Source organism: Humulus lupulus, chromosome 3 (assembly GCF_963169125.1).
Source record: "Humulus lupulus chromosome 3, drHumLupu1.1, whole genome shotgun sequence".
NCBI lineage: Eukaryota > Viridiplantae > Streptophyta > Magnoliopsida > Rosales > Cannabaceae > Humulus > Humulus lupulus.
The window spans coordinates 143,714,433-143,730,130 of record NC_084795.1 but is presented as its reverse complement, the minus strand read 5'-3'; positions in this window follow the sequence as shown (position 1 = coordinate 143,730,130).

Here is a 15,698-nt window from a genome sequence, read left to right as displayed (position 1 = left end):
AAGCCTTGCTCTCCTAGCTTGTTGCCTCGGTCTGGTTCTCAAAATTCAAAGGAAGATGAAGGGAAGAACATGTACAGGAGAGAAAGAAGGAGATGAGGATGATTCTCTGTTTTTGTCTAAAGGTTTCTACAGCCTTCAAAGTCAATATAAATCCAAACCAAATGACCTAAATGCCCCTAGGTCATTAAAAGTTTCTAAGGCCTTCCCAAGGGCAAAATCTTCCTTTCCCGCCTATCTCGTTAATTATAATTAACACCCTCAAATTCCCGCTATTCTCAATATTCTCAAATGCCAATAAATCATATCCCATTACCCTTTAATTCCCTGTAATGTTCTAATCATCGAAATGACCCCGAGACTCACCCCGAGTCCCGAACTTAAACCCGTTATGACTAGACCGAACACTTACATTTCATGATCGTCTCATGCCGAATAGCTCGAACCAATCCACCTTATAATGTGGCTATATTAGTTAATCACAACCATGCACCCAAAATACACATTTACGCCCACAGTGGCCAAATTACCAAAATATCCTTATAATCATAAATACACCCATATGCATGCATTTACCATCATATAATAATATAATTCACATAAACATGGATATAATCATTAAATAACATCATAATTCAATTATGGTCCCCCTGGCCTCCTAATCAAGGTCCTAACCCTTATTAGGAAATTCGGGGCATTACAACTATCCCCTCCTTACAGAAATTTCGTCCTCGAAATTTACTCAAACAGCTCGGAACAAGAATTCCGCACAATTGACACAAATTTTCAATTCTCCGGGTCGCTTCCTCGTCCTCACCATCTCTATAGCATTACCTTAACTCAAGGTACATTCTGTTCAATGGAACCTTATTACTTATATCACAATCTGAACTAGTTATTCCTTACCGGAATATTTAACTTTAACCTTCAGATTCTCATAACTCAACTCATAAGTTTCCTTTAACCCATGTCTACTGCATGGAAGTACATAACTTACCGTATACAGCTGCCAGTGCTAAGATATATCTGATCCAGAATCAACCTATCCAGACCTATCCAGGATTCAACTGCCGAAAAAAACCAGGGCTTAGCTTGCCTTAATTCCTCACCCCTTTCCATGGTGATACTTTAAAGAAGATACATATTCCTCTACCTGGGATTCCACATTCCTGCTTTTCAATTCTGTAAAAATTTTCCATTTATTCCGAGAAGTGAGCATCCAAGCTCCACTCCCTAGTAATCTCATTAATCCCCTTTCCTCCAATAATAATTGGATAACCCTCTCTCTCTGATTTACCACCAGTCTGAGAGTAATAATCTGTACTGAATTTTATCTATATTCTCACAGCCTTCATAACCCTTCCAAAACTTGGAAGTCACAATAAAGTCTTCATCTAATAAGATAGACCTTGAGTTTATGAAAGCACTCTATCCATCTCACAAGGAGATCTAATACTAATCAACTGTGTTATCCATCCTTGCTGACAAAATAAACCTACTTAACACACTGGTCTATAATGACCCAAACCAATACATACTGACCCATTAACCTGGGCAATCCCACCGTGAAACCCATCGTGATGTTTTCTTATTTTCATTATGAAATACTCAATGGCTATAATGGCCTCACCGAATTCTAATACTCTGATCTGACCTACTATCAGGTTAAGAACTTACCACACATTCCATTATATCCCTCTCCATCTCAGGCCATCAATATAAAGTTTTTATACCTTGTTACATTCTCATGATGCCTGAATGAAAAGAACAGAAGATTAACACAAGATTCATCAAGAGTCTCCCAATTAATCTCAATGTCCATTAGATTCCAAATCCGACCCTTATACCATAATAAATTCATATCTGATACTGCACAACTCTTAGATAATCCAGCTAAGACTTTCTATCCGATCTTTCTTATCTATGGTTCAATTAGTTGTCTTTCCTTTTTATCCTTCCTTGAGATAATAATCTCAAACAATAAGCTGGCCACCTGGCCCACCAGAAACTCTATTCCAATTCTGGTCAGATCCTTTAACCAACATATTGCTTAGGCAATTACTTTTCTCTGTCACTGAGATGTCATAACAACCCACTAACCAGTTCTGATCTGTAAGAAGACTCAAAACTCTTTCCCAAGGCACCTGTAATATCCTTACCACCCAAGGACACTCCTGTCTCTAAGGCACTCTTCAACCTTGGAAAATCTCCGTAGAGAAAATACCACAATATCATCGTCCAAGACGATCACAAATCCCATTCAAATAAACTTTTGAATGCTCTGCTCATCCAATTCCTAAACACTTGGCATTAAACACACTTTCAAACATAACTCAGCACTCCCAGTGTCCTTATCTGATATAAAATATTCTTCTGCATATCCTTCTCTCTAATCTCTAGCTGGTAACAACCAGATCCAAGATCACCATTCTATCTCTTCATATACAAGAAACCCTGGCAAGTTCCCCTAGGAACACATCTAGAAACTCATTGACTAGTCCAGTCTATCCTGGTCTCACTGGCACAATCTAGATGGTATCCACCACACTAGCTAAGAATTCCATGCACCTCCCTGCAATAACACTCTAGCTCTCACTACAGATATCATAAACATACCAAATCCATGCACAGTCCCAATTGTCACAAGACTTCCCACTCTTAAACCCAAGAGTTACTATATCTTTTCTTGCCATTTAGAATTTCCCCTTAATTACTTACCCAATCCATATCCTGGATTAAAACAAACCAGTCATTCATAACCAACTTTATCAAAATCACTGATAGGTCCTTTTTCATCACAATTCAACTTATCCTTTGGATTACCGTTACAGTATCATCTTCCACATCACAACATAACCATTGTGACCTGCATAGCAACTCTATGCCTCTCTATATGCAACAGACAAAAGGGACAGCATGGCACCAAAACCAATTAGCATAACTCAAAACTCAGAACTAAAAAACTGACCTGCCACTCCTGAGGAACTAGTCTCTGTCTCAGACTCTGACTGTCTCGAAATAAACACTTTAGCTGGAGTCGAGCTGTCTATCCCCTTTTTCTCATCCTTTAACACGGGGCACCTCTTCACAATATGCCCAACCATACCACTCGCGAAACATGCCTTTGCTCGGCATTCTCCCAAATGATGCTTCTTGCACCGAGTGCATTCTGGGTAAAGCTTCAAGCTTTTCTTCTTGCTTGCTCCAATAAGTGGAGATACCACTATCTGAGCTCCATGCTCTCCAGCACTCTGCTGCCCAATCTGATGTCCTGCGCTCTCAACAGCAAGAGCCTTCCCTACCACCTCAGCATAGGTAGAGACTTCATGCACTGGGGCAACTCTAATGCCCTGAGCTATTCCTGGATTCAACCCCTGAATAAATTTTTCCTTCCGAGCTACATCTATGGGTACCATGTCAAAAGAAAACTTGGTCAACCCACTAAATCTGCTAACATATTCGGATATTGATGCCTTTCCCTGAACGAGATTCAGAAACTCATTCATCTTAGCGGTCTTAGCTGCATCACAATAATACTTCTCATTAAACAGCTGCCTAAATTCTTTCCAGTCCATCACAGCTATGTCTCGTGTTTGGGATACTACCTCCCACCATGTTCGGGCATCATCCCGCAGTACATATGTCGCACAGATCACCCTATCGTGACCCACCAACCCCATACTATCAAGAATGGAACTGATCATGCCCATCCATTGCTCAGCTCTGAATGGATCTAGGCCTCCCTCGAAGACTGGAGGGTAATACTCCTGGAACCTTCCACAAAGAAATCCCCAACTACTCTCAACCCTAGGCTGAGCCAAAACTGGTGCCACTCCTGGCACAACAAGGGAAGAGGTACTTCCCAACAGATTCTGATGTTGCTTCAGACACCTTATCTCTTCCTCATGCCTCTGCAATCTTGATTGCAAATCTGTAATTATCTGCTGAAAATTCATAGGAGAAGATGAAGAACTGATACCCTGGCTGTAACTCCCATCCCCTGTATAACCACCACCAGGCCTCATTATCTACCTTGAATATAAACTTGCTGATTAAATCTCAGTCAATAACTTGACCCATTAATCATGATAAGCATATCAAAGCCTTTCCCCCACGGGATAAATCTTGCCACACCACAATCATTAACCCCTTGTAGTGTTAAAACATGCCCATGGCATTCATACATTACTCATAATCCCTGCTCTTCCAACATTCACACCATGCCCCCAACTCCAGTATGTAAATATCACAGTTATATATTCATGGAGCAGGCAATCATATGATCACAATAGTATGTATATATATTCACAGAGCATATAATCATATAGTCAAGAGCCAAGCTCTATCAGAATCTCATGCACCCTAATACAATGTGCAAGTAAAGCATTTACATTCTATTTAAGCAGCTATGCACATAACTACAGAAATAGTTACCATTCCATTAGTGCAGCTATCTTCAGTGATGAGTGTACATGCCCAGCTTGTCTTCAGGTACCATAAACCTTGGCTCGCTCTGATACCAAGTTGTAACGCCCCAACTCCAGGGACCGTTACGGTGTGCCTTGTAAACAGTGCTAAACTCGCTAATCGAGTCATTTGGCCAAAATCGTGTAACTAGGTATGATTAGCGGTTTAGGGATTAAAAATTTTGGATAAGATAGAACGTTTCATTAGAACGTTTAATATATACATTGGGATCCCGAAAATATAATTTCAGAGTTTATTACAGGGAAATATTTACAATAGGCCGTTCTATGCGGCAAAACAGGGTTTAACCCTAGTTCCCCTTTAAACCTCGGCCGTGGCAGACGAGCAGCTGCATATGTACACGTCATCACCTAAGCTCTCCAACTCAACGATGGTCCAACTTTCTTTTGCCTTTACCTGCACCACATAGCACCCGTGAGCCGAAGCCCAGTAAGAAAACACAACATAACATGATATAATATCAACATTGATCGTATTAATTACTTAGGACCAACAGTCCAAACAAATTGGTGACTATCACAAAAAGTCACAAATATGGGGACAGCACCCTTTAGCTATGTGATGATAGGATCACCAGGGCTTAACAGATATCAAAAGTCACCAATATGGGATCAGCGCCCTTTAGCCATATGACGATAGGATCACCAGGGCTTAATAAATAAATGAGCATCTCACTAGCTTTAAGAGAATAGGTGCATGGTGATTAGTCACCAACATAACCTTCCTCCTGACTCTAGAGTCATAACTGTGGAACAGCGTTCCCTAGCCATGTGACAAACAGTCACCGAGGCCATATGCCCTGGCTCTGAACAACTAGTCTCAGACTAGCCAAGCGCTTATAAGTTCGTCGACCTTAGGGTCAGTCCAGCGTTAATACCCCATATGAGTCATTCGTGCTGATATCGATTAGATCTAATCTTCATTTGGCTCGGCGTTCATGAAGATATGCCATCTCTGACTCTTAGGTCAATAAAACACGACCAGTGTTCAACTCATTATGAACTTGACTAATAAATCACAGCTTCACAGATGGATCTAACACCATTGCCGATTCTGACTAATAAGTTAGTGCCATACACAAGTAAGCCATGCCACCAAACATAAATCACATATCCAATATCCATACACAAGGTATTCAGCATGCTTACTCAACAAGTGCTAGTACAATTAGGACCATGCACGAACACAGAGGCCCAAGCTCTGAACGATATCATACTCAGTATATAAAGCATGTCCTAATCACATGTTTCTCATGCATCATATGCATTATATTTAACAATCCAACATGCACCAATAATAGCCATGCATGTCATATTTAATAGTCAACCAACATGCATCAAGAATAGCCATGCATGTCACATATACACAGGGTGCAGTTTTCTTACCTCAGATTCGAGCTAGAATGATTAAAAGAACGACCCTTGAGAACGATCAATTTTTAGTCCTTTAGCGGTCACCTAGTCATAACCAAAATATAGGATTCATCAATGAAAACGATTAACAAAGGGTCCCAAACCAATATCTAGCCTCCGGGACATCAATCCAAACTAAACTGAGTAGTAGGATCGACCCCAAGGTCTAAGGCTAGCATCCCCAAGTCAAAAACCCATTTCTGGCCAAAAATGCCTCCATGGGCCGCGGCTCACGATAGCCATGCCGCGGCTCACCTCTCTGACAGAGGCATTTCCACCCCAGAAACCAACATAGGCCGTGGCTCACCATAGCCATGCCGCGACACATTACGCAAAACAGCAAAGAACCAGAATTTCTTCCCCTGCATTCTCCTTGAAACCAACCCTTCAAACCTATCCCAAACATCATCCAAACACTCAATTCAATCCCTAAACTTCATCTATATCAAACCCTCATCAAAACCCAAGTTAAATATCAATCATAACTTCCATTAATTCCAACTTTTCACAAAGAATTCACAAGCTGAAAACTAAAGCCCAAAACAGAGTATACCATAAAATTAATGGCTGGGACTTACCTCAAGCTTTCTTTAGGCGCCCCTCACTTATTGAACCAAGGTCCTAAGTCCTCAAGCCTTGCTCTCCTAGCTTGTTGCCTCGGTCTGGTTCTCAAAATTTAAAGGAAGATGAAGGGAAGAACATGTACGGGAGAGAAAGAAGGAGATGAGGATGATTCTCTGTTTTTGTCTAAAGGTTTCTACAGCCTTCAAATTCAATATAAATCCAAACCAAATGACCTAAATGCCCCTAGGTCATTAAAAGTTTCTAAGGCCTTCCCAAGGGCAAAATCGTCCTTTCCCGCCTATCTCGTTAATTATAATTAACACCCTCAAATTCCCGCTATTCTCAATATTCTCAAATGCCAATAAATCATATCCCATTACCCTTTAATTCCCTGTAATGTTCTAATCATCGAAATGACCCCGAGACTCACCCTGAGTCCCGAACTTAAACCCGTTATGACTAGACCGAACACTTACATTTCATGATCGTCTCATGCCGAATAGCTCGAACCAATCCACCTTATAATGTGGCTATATTAATTAATCACAACCATGCACCCAAAATACACATTTACGCCCACAGCGGCCAAATTACCAAAATACCCTTATAATCATAAATACACCCATATGCATGCATTTACCATCATATAATAATATAATTCACATAAACATGCATATAATCATTAAATAACATCATAATTCAATTATGGCCCCCCCGGCCTCCTAATCAAGGTCCTAACCCTTATTAGGAAATTCGGGGCATTACAAAAACACACTCCAATTGGATTAAAAACTAGATTGAAAATTTCATTTATGCTTTAGAGAAATACTTGAGATTAATGCAAAACTTTGGAAACATAGCAGCAAATAAATAGAATCAATGCTTAACTATTAAAAAAAATCATCCTTAGTCAATTTCTTCAACTATAATATGAAATCAAAACTTCTGTACCTTAAAATTAATATAATATCTTAAACATGAATAAAGAAATTGTGTCTTCAATATGGATAAATATATCAATATCTTAAACAAAGTCCTAAGAAACCAAATATCCAAATATGAAAACAAATTTCAGAAACAAAGTACCTAACCCACCAAACATCTAAATCTGAGTACAGGAACACAGAACTAGATTCACCAATGTAGTAAACTTATCAAACTAATCTATTCATATCTTATACTGACATCAAAACCAAACTAAATTCGTATTTAGAGTAAAAGGAAAAGTCTGAATGAACAGATCATGCTTGAATGCACATAGAACAAACCATACAAATAAATAGCAAGATGAAAAGCAAGTTGTAAACCAAACTAGACCATACAAGCAAACAGGGAAAAATACACAAAATTATGAACACACTTAAAGACTAAACACACATTGCAAATTCTAAAAACCTAAACCATATTAAATCTAAGTCATATACTAATACACATTTCAAATAACAATCAAAGGGCCTCAGAATAATGCATTATCATTAATCCTTCAGAACATTGGGGATTTAATCAAAATGAATCATAACAGCATACCTCAAAGGCAACCGACCGACAATATGAAACTCAAAGCCACCAAACCACCGAGCCAATAATATGAAATGCACAAAGACATAGCCAAGTGTATCAAAAATTTCATACCACCCGAGCAAGCAAACCGATAACAATCTCAATATGGTGCCCCTGTCAAAACCGAATAACAATCTCAATATATGGTGCCCTTGTCAAAACCGAATAACAATCACAACAAGGATAAAACAAAACAAAGGATAACAACCATTAATTTAAACACAATTTAAACAAAACCATATCCATAGAAAAAATCAAAACCAGGAAGTCTTTTCAGGGGTTGAGACAGAGATTCAAAAATTCAGAGAAGGGAGTCAATGATTCAAAGATGGAGGCATCAATAAGGGCTAAAACAACTTGACAATGGAGGCAAATATTCAAATTTGGAGGCAGTGGCAGTAGCTAAAAGTACTCATCGGAGGGAGGCGGCAACCACTTTTCTGGGTTTCACAGAATGAAGACTGAAGAAACACAAATAGAGAAAGCACCAACCTGATTGCACACAGAGATAATCCAGAGAGATTGTAGTAGAGGATGAAGGGATTAAGCCGAGTGAGGAGTAGAGGATGAAGGGATGAAGGGATGGCAGATCGACCATCTCATATAGAATAAAGAATAGAAGAGAGTGATGCTGAAGAGAAAAGACAATAGGGTTAGGGCTAGAGAATGAAGAGATGTGTGGCGTGAGGATAGGGTTAGAGAGATAAATGTATTAGGTTTATAAATTATAAACCTTAAATAAAAAATTAAATATTAATTTTTTAAATAAATAAATAATACTATTAGTGCCACATCTACATCCACATGTATCTCTCATTTGGCATGTCAGTTTATTTAATACACCTCAGCAAACACATCACTACTTAAAAAAATTATATGTAAAATTTATGTTAAAACTGGAGGGAAAAATGAGCGGTAGTGATAAAAAAATTTCCCTCCAAACTTATTCGTAGGTAAACTCATTACCTACCAATACTAATGGTAGGTAATGGTATTTTTTATATCCTTGCGCCATATCTATAAGAATTACCTACTAATAATCGGTTACAATAAATAAGGGTAGGTAAAAGATATCTTTAGCTACCAATAAATATATGTAGGTAACAAATATGTAGGTAAAGGTCAGATTTGTTGTAGTGATAATAAGCATGCCTAGCAGTAATAACCCTATTCATGCATGCAGACAAGTACAAAATAATGATTATGGGGTCTAGCGCCCTGAGTAGATGAATGTTAAGTCAATTTTGGGTCCTGTGCCCTGAATAGATGACTATTAACTCACTCTGGGGTCCTGCGCCCTGAATAGATGACTATTAAGTCAATCTGGGGTCCTACGCCTTAAATAGATGACTATTAAGTCAATCTGGGGTCCTACGCCCTGAATAGATGACTATTAAGTCAATCTGGGGTCCTGCACCATAAGCCATGTGACGTTCCAGTCACCTGAGCCTTTTAGACCTAGCTCTAAGTAACTAACCTTAGACTAGCCAAGCACTTTAGTTTTCTTCAACTAATAGGTCGGTCAAGCATATAATGCTCTTGTTGATTAGATCTAATCATATCGACCAGCATTCAATGTGTTATTGCCGCTCTTGACTCATAAGTCAATTCCATACGACCAGTGCTCGGTACTATTATCGATCATGACTATTAAGTCAGAGCTTCACGACCAACGCTAAACACCATTGTCGTTTCTGACTAATAAGTTAGTGCTTACACAGATAAACAATGTATTCCAACATTCATAATTCAACAGATATCCAAATATAGAGCACTCGACATGCTTCATCAATAATAACACGAATAATTATTATCATGCGCATTTACAGAGACTCAAGCTCTGATCAATTCCATACTCAACATTCATGCCATGCCATAATCACATGTATCACATGGGTGCAGTTTTCTTACATTTGGTCCAAGCATAGGTTACCAATAAATGACCCTTGAGCATGATCTTGATTCTGAACCCCTATCAATCACCTAGTCATAAACATAATATGGAATCCCATCAAAAATGAGGTAATAAAGACTTTCGGACCAATTCCTAGCCTCCGGGACGTCGAATCCTGCCAAACGGGGTAGTAGGATTGATCCCGAGCCCTTAGAGTTAAGTTCCCACGACTAAAAATCAAATATGGCCAAAAAATGCATAGGCGAGCTGCGACTTGGCCCTGGGGATTGCGACATGCCTCCCTAACAAAGAGCCCTCTGCCTGGGCTTCAGGGTGAGGGCCGCGACTTGGCCTTCTAGGGTTGCCCCCCAGGCAGAACCCTCCTGGTTCTAGGTTCACACAGGTCACGACCCAACCTCCAACCAAGCCATTTTCTACGTTTTCTCCCATTTAAAGTCCTCCCAAAACCTATCCAAACATATCCAAATCTCAAAACAAAAGTTCCCAAGCATCCCAATGGCCCAAAACCATATAATCCCAAGCCTCAAACAACCCAAAAACTCATCAAAGCATAAAATTCAATCAAGGCTTAGAAACTTGAAAACTCAAAACTTAAAACTTGGATTACCTCTGATTGAGTCATTTCCCAATTAAATCCTTTGGCTAATAAGCTTCTAATCTTCCCTAGAATTTCTATGACTCAATCCTTGCCTGAATATGAGTCCTAAAACTCGAGTTTCCTTCGAAAATGCGAACAGTGTCAAAAAGGAAACAGGAGAGAGAGAGAGAGAGAAAGTTCTAAACGTTGTTTTTATTTCTGACAGGTTACTTTGAGCTTAAGTAACCTCAAGCAAATCCTAATGCTCGGGGTCCCAAAAATGCCCCCGGGGTAAAATAGTTGAAATTCCCAGAATTCGCTCCTAATCTCACTAACTCGCAATATATCATCAAATAATCATTCACATTACCCAATATCCCGGTAATGTGCTAAATACCCAATATACCCCTTGGCTCACTCCGAGTCAAGTATGGGTCCTGTTGTGACTTTCCCATTATCTTACTCCCTAATATCGTCTCGTGCCGAGTAACCCAAACATAACCACGTAGTAATGTAATACCACACACATACCACATATATGCCAAATATACCCATAACGAGCCAAATTACGAAAATTACCCAATTAATCATAAATAAGCCCACATGCATATTTAATACACTAAAACATGCATATCACGTCATATTATAATATAAATCACATAACCACATAATGATGCACATATATATCACATAATCACATAATTGCATAATTTTCCATCCTGGCCCCCCCTAACCAAGGCCTTAAGCCTTATTAGGAAATTTGGGACGTTACAAGTTTCCTTGGATTGGCAGGGTATTACAGGCATTTTGTGGAAGGGTTCTTAAGGATTGCTACCTCATTGATGAAACTAACACACAAAAATCAGAAGTTTGCATGGTCAGATAGGTGTGAGAACAACTTCCAGGAATAGAAGCGATGATTGATTACAGTTGTTCTGAATCTTCCTACAGATCATAAAAAGTTTATGGTTTATCTTGACATCTCGAGACAGAATTTTGGTTGTGTTCTTATGCAGACAGTGAAGGTGATTGCCTATGCATCACGTTTGTTGAAGGAGTATGAACAGAGATATCCCACACATGATCTAGAACTTGCAGTAGTGGTACAGTGCGAGACAGATATCTAGAGAGTTAGCAGAGGATATGACTAGAGCTAGAATAGAGTTACTAGTGGGCCAATTGGCCAACATTACGCTTCATTCTAGTTGAGTGACCCATAATGGGGAAAGATTAGAGGGGATGTCCTAGCTGTAGTAGCTAAGGACTATACAGTTTCAGGCATGAGTTTATGTATAAGAGTTGGATTTGTATTCTGATGGATACTGGGATTAGACTGGATATTCTGGATGAATCTCATACTACCCCTTATTCTCTACATCCAGGAACCCTGAAGATGTACTAGGATCTGAAAGCTTTATATTGGTGGCCTGGGATGAAGAGGGATGTGACTCAAGGTGGATTAATAGAAACCAATAAGGCTATTACAGCCTTTGGGTATTCCATAGTGGAAATGTGAGGACATCACGATGGATTTCGTGGTGGGGTTGCCCAAGATAGTGGGTCAGCATGACTCAGTCTGGGTCATTATGAACTGGTATACGAAGTCAGCTCACTTTTATAAGTAAGGACGAACAATACAGTTGACTAGTATGCAGATCTCTATGTGAAAGAGAGTTAGTACACCTTTATCGGACTTCGAGATCTATCCTATCGGATAGGGACCCTATCTTTACTTCCAAGTTTTTGGGGAAGTTTATAGAAGATGATAAGTACACAGCTGAAGTTTGGTACAGCTTATCATCCTCAGACTGAAGATAAATCAGAGAGGATTATCCAGATATTGGAAGACATGCTGAGAGCATGTATATTGGACTTTGAAGGGTCATAGAATGAATATTTTCCTCTAATAGAGTTTTCATATAATGATAGCTACTAGTCGACTATTGGAGTGGCATCTTATAAGATGTTGTCTAGTAGGAATTGTAGATCGCCCATTCACTAGGATGAGTTGGGTGAGAGGAAATATTTGAGTCCTGAGACATTTCAGAGGACCACTGAGGCCATTGTAAAGATTATAAATTTATTTACAATCCAAAATGGCCATCACATTATAAAAATTACAACCTGCCGACCCAAGCAGCAAAATATAGGGTTAAACCCTAGTTCCCCTAAGAAATATCATGGTCGTGGTTGTCAAGCAGCCACATATGTACACAACACCACCTAAGCTCTCCACTCAAGGCTGAGTGAACTTTTCTTTTCCTTTACCTGCACCACATAGCACCCGTGAGCCAAGGCTCAGCAAGAAAACTTATTACTGCATGTATAGAATATCAATAAAGTGTTCTGAGGCTTGCAGCCCTAATCAGATGACGACTAATGAGTCATTCTAGGGTAGATAACTAATAAGTCTCTCTGTGTAGACAACTAATAAGTCAGTCTCTAACTAGATGTCTATTAAGCCATTCTCTGAAATAGATGACTAATAAGTCACTCTCAGGATAGATGACTAATAAATCACTCTCTCGATAAATGACTAATAAATCACTCTCTGGGGCTCTGCGCCCTAAGCCATGTGACGTTACAGTCACCTGAGTCTTTTGGCTCTTGCTCTATATCACTAGCCTTTAGACTAGACAAGTGCTTTTAGTTTTCTTTGACCTTAAGGTCGGTCAAGAATTTAATGCTCATGTTGATTAGATCTAATCATTTCACCTTGCGTTAAACACATTAATGTCGCTCTTGACTCATAAGCCAATACCATACGACCAGTGCTCAGTACTTCTGCCGATCAAGACTGATAATTCAAGACTTCACGACTAGTACTAACACCAATGTCGTTTCTGAGTAATAAGTCAGTGCCATTCACAAATAAGCAAAGTTGCTAGGCATTTACAATGCAATCATATTCCATATATAAAGCACTCAACATGCCTCATCAATAACCATGCATGTCACATACTGGGTGCAGTTTTTTTACCTTTGGTTCGTGAAATAATAAAAGAACGACCCTTGAAAGCGATTGGTCCTTAAGTCCTTTAGCGGTCACCTAATCATAACCAAATATAAAATCCCATCAATAAAATAAATAATAAAAAGTTCCCGGACCAAGACCTAGCCTCCGTGACGTCGAATCCTACTAAATCGGGTAGAAGGAATGATCCTGAGGCCTTAGGTTTGAGTTCCCGTGATTAAAACACAATTATGGCCAAAAAAATTCCCTTAAGCACCGCGGCCCGCCTCCAAACAAAGACGCCAGCCTCAAGTTACCTAGACCACGCGCCGTGACCTGCCTCCTAGGCGTCGCGGCCCCACCTGGAACTCAGCCAAAAACTATCATTTTTCTCCATTTAAATCCTCCAAAAACCTATCCAAACATATCCAAACCCCAAAATTAAAGTTCCCAAACATCCCAATGATCCAAAACTATCAAAACCCGAGGCTTAAACAACTCAAAAACTCATCAACACATAAAATCCAATTCAAAGCTTTGAATGTAATGACCCAACTAATTCTAGACCTTGGACCATTAAAACTACTTATACACAGACACTAATCTTAAGAAAACATACATACGAAATAGTCATAACTTTATTAAAAACTGTAAAACAAAGGTTAAAATACATAAAAATTCAGGGTAGGATATGGGATCCCAATGTTTGAAAATAAAGCATATCTTAAATCTTAAATAAATTCGTTACAAAATCATGTGTGGAAAAATACATATAAAGCATAACTGAAATGACTAAAAACAACTTCTTCCTCGAATCATTCTCGCAGTCCACCGAATCCATTCTCCCTCAATACACAATCCCAAGCCACCAAGAATCTTCCCGCCGCCATAAATATTTTCCTGGACATACAAAGGAATGAGCCTAATGCCCAGCAAGAAAAATCTACTAAAAGCATGAAACATAAACTATAAATATATAACATATAACTATAAACATATATCACAATTCTAACCCATGTACATGGTAATCATTGGGGTTTGCTAACTAAGCAACTATAAGCCTCAAAATACAATGAGGTTTGCTAGCTAAGCAACTATAAGCCAAAAGAACATAAAAGGGTTGGGGTTTAGTATTTAAGCAACTATAAACCCCAAAACATACATATATCATAACATATATAAAACATACTATAGCATAATCATATAAGCATATAATAACTATCTTATTTTCCTTACCAAATACCGAGATGTGAGAACAAGGACAGGATTTTGGAACACTCCTAAAAACCATTAATGAGCATGTGAGTTTTTCTAAAAGAAAAGATGAAAAGAAATGAACTAAAACCACCGAGAAGAAGAGCTTACCAAAATGAAACCTCAAGTTTAAAGAACTTAATTGCCTAACCATGAATGGAAAATATTGAGTTAGGATTTGAGTAGAGAAAAACTATAAAAACTAATGAAACATACATAAATGAACTAGGAATAGGAATACCTTTGAATGCACTATAACTGAACTACACCTCGATATCGAAAACCACACTATTAACCTTACTTCCCAAGTGTTTAATAAGTTTGTAAAGATAAAGCTTATAACCCCAACCCAAGTGTTTAACACTCTAAAGTAAACCTAGCAGCTTGAAGGCTCTGAACTCAGCTTGAAGAATGAAAGAAATGGCTGGGTACTAGGTCCTATTTATAGAGTTCAAGAATGAAAAGATCTTCTTTTAGCTTGAATAAAAATAATGACTTTTTAATTGAAAAACATTTCAATATTCGTTCAGCAGAGGCTTAAGACTCGGTCAAAAAGATTCTGGGCTTATCAAGAGGTTATGGAATAGAATGAGCTCAGTTTCAAAATTGTTTGAAAAACTTGCCCTAGAGCCGATATATCGCCCATGGTAGGCGATATATCTCCTGGGCTTATATTCGTATTCCCCGAGTGGCGATATATCGCCCCCTAGAGCTGCGATATATCGGCATACGCTGAAATATTATACATATAATTGCACTTTTTCAGCCTGATTTGAATTGAGTAAACAGCTTTGATTGAGTCCTATAACGATTTCAAAGCTGCTGGCAGACTCTGGGATTTTCAAATATTACTCTTAATAAACTATTCCTCAAAAATACTTAATTTCTTAATAAACATGCACATGACAAGTGTCATGATCTTATTGGTTCTATCTAAACTTTATTGTATAATAAATATCATCTTTATAATCAGCTATA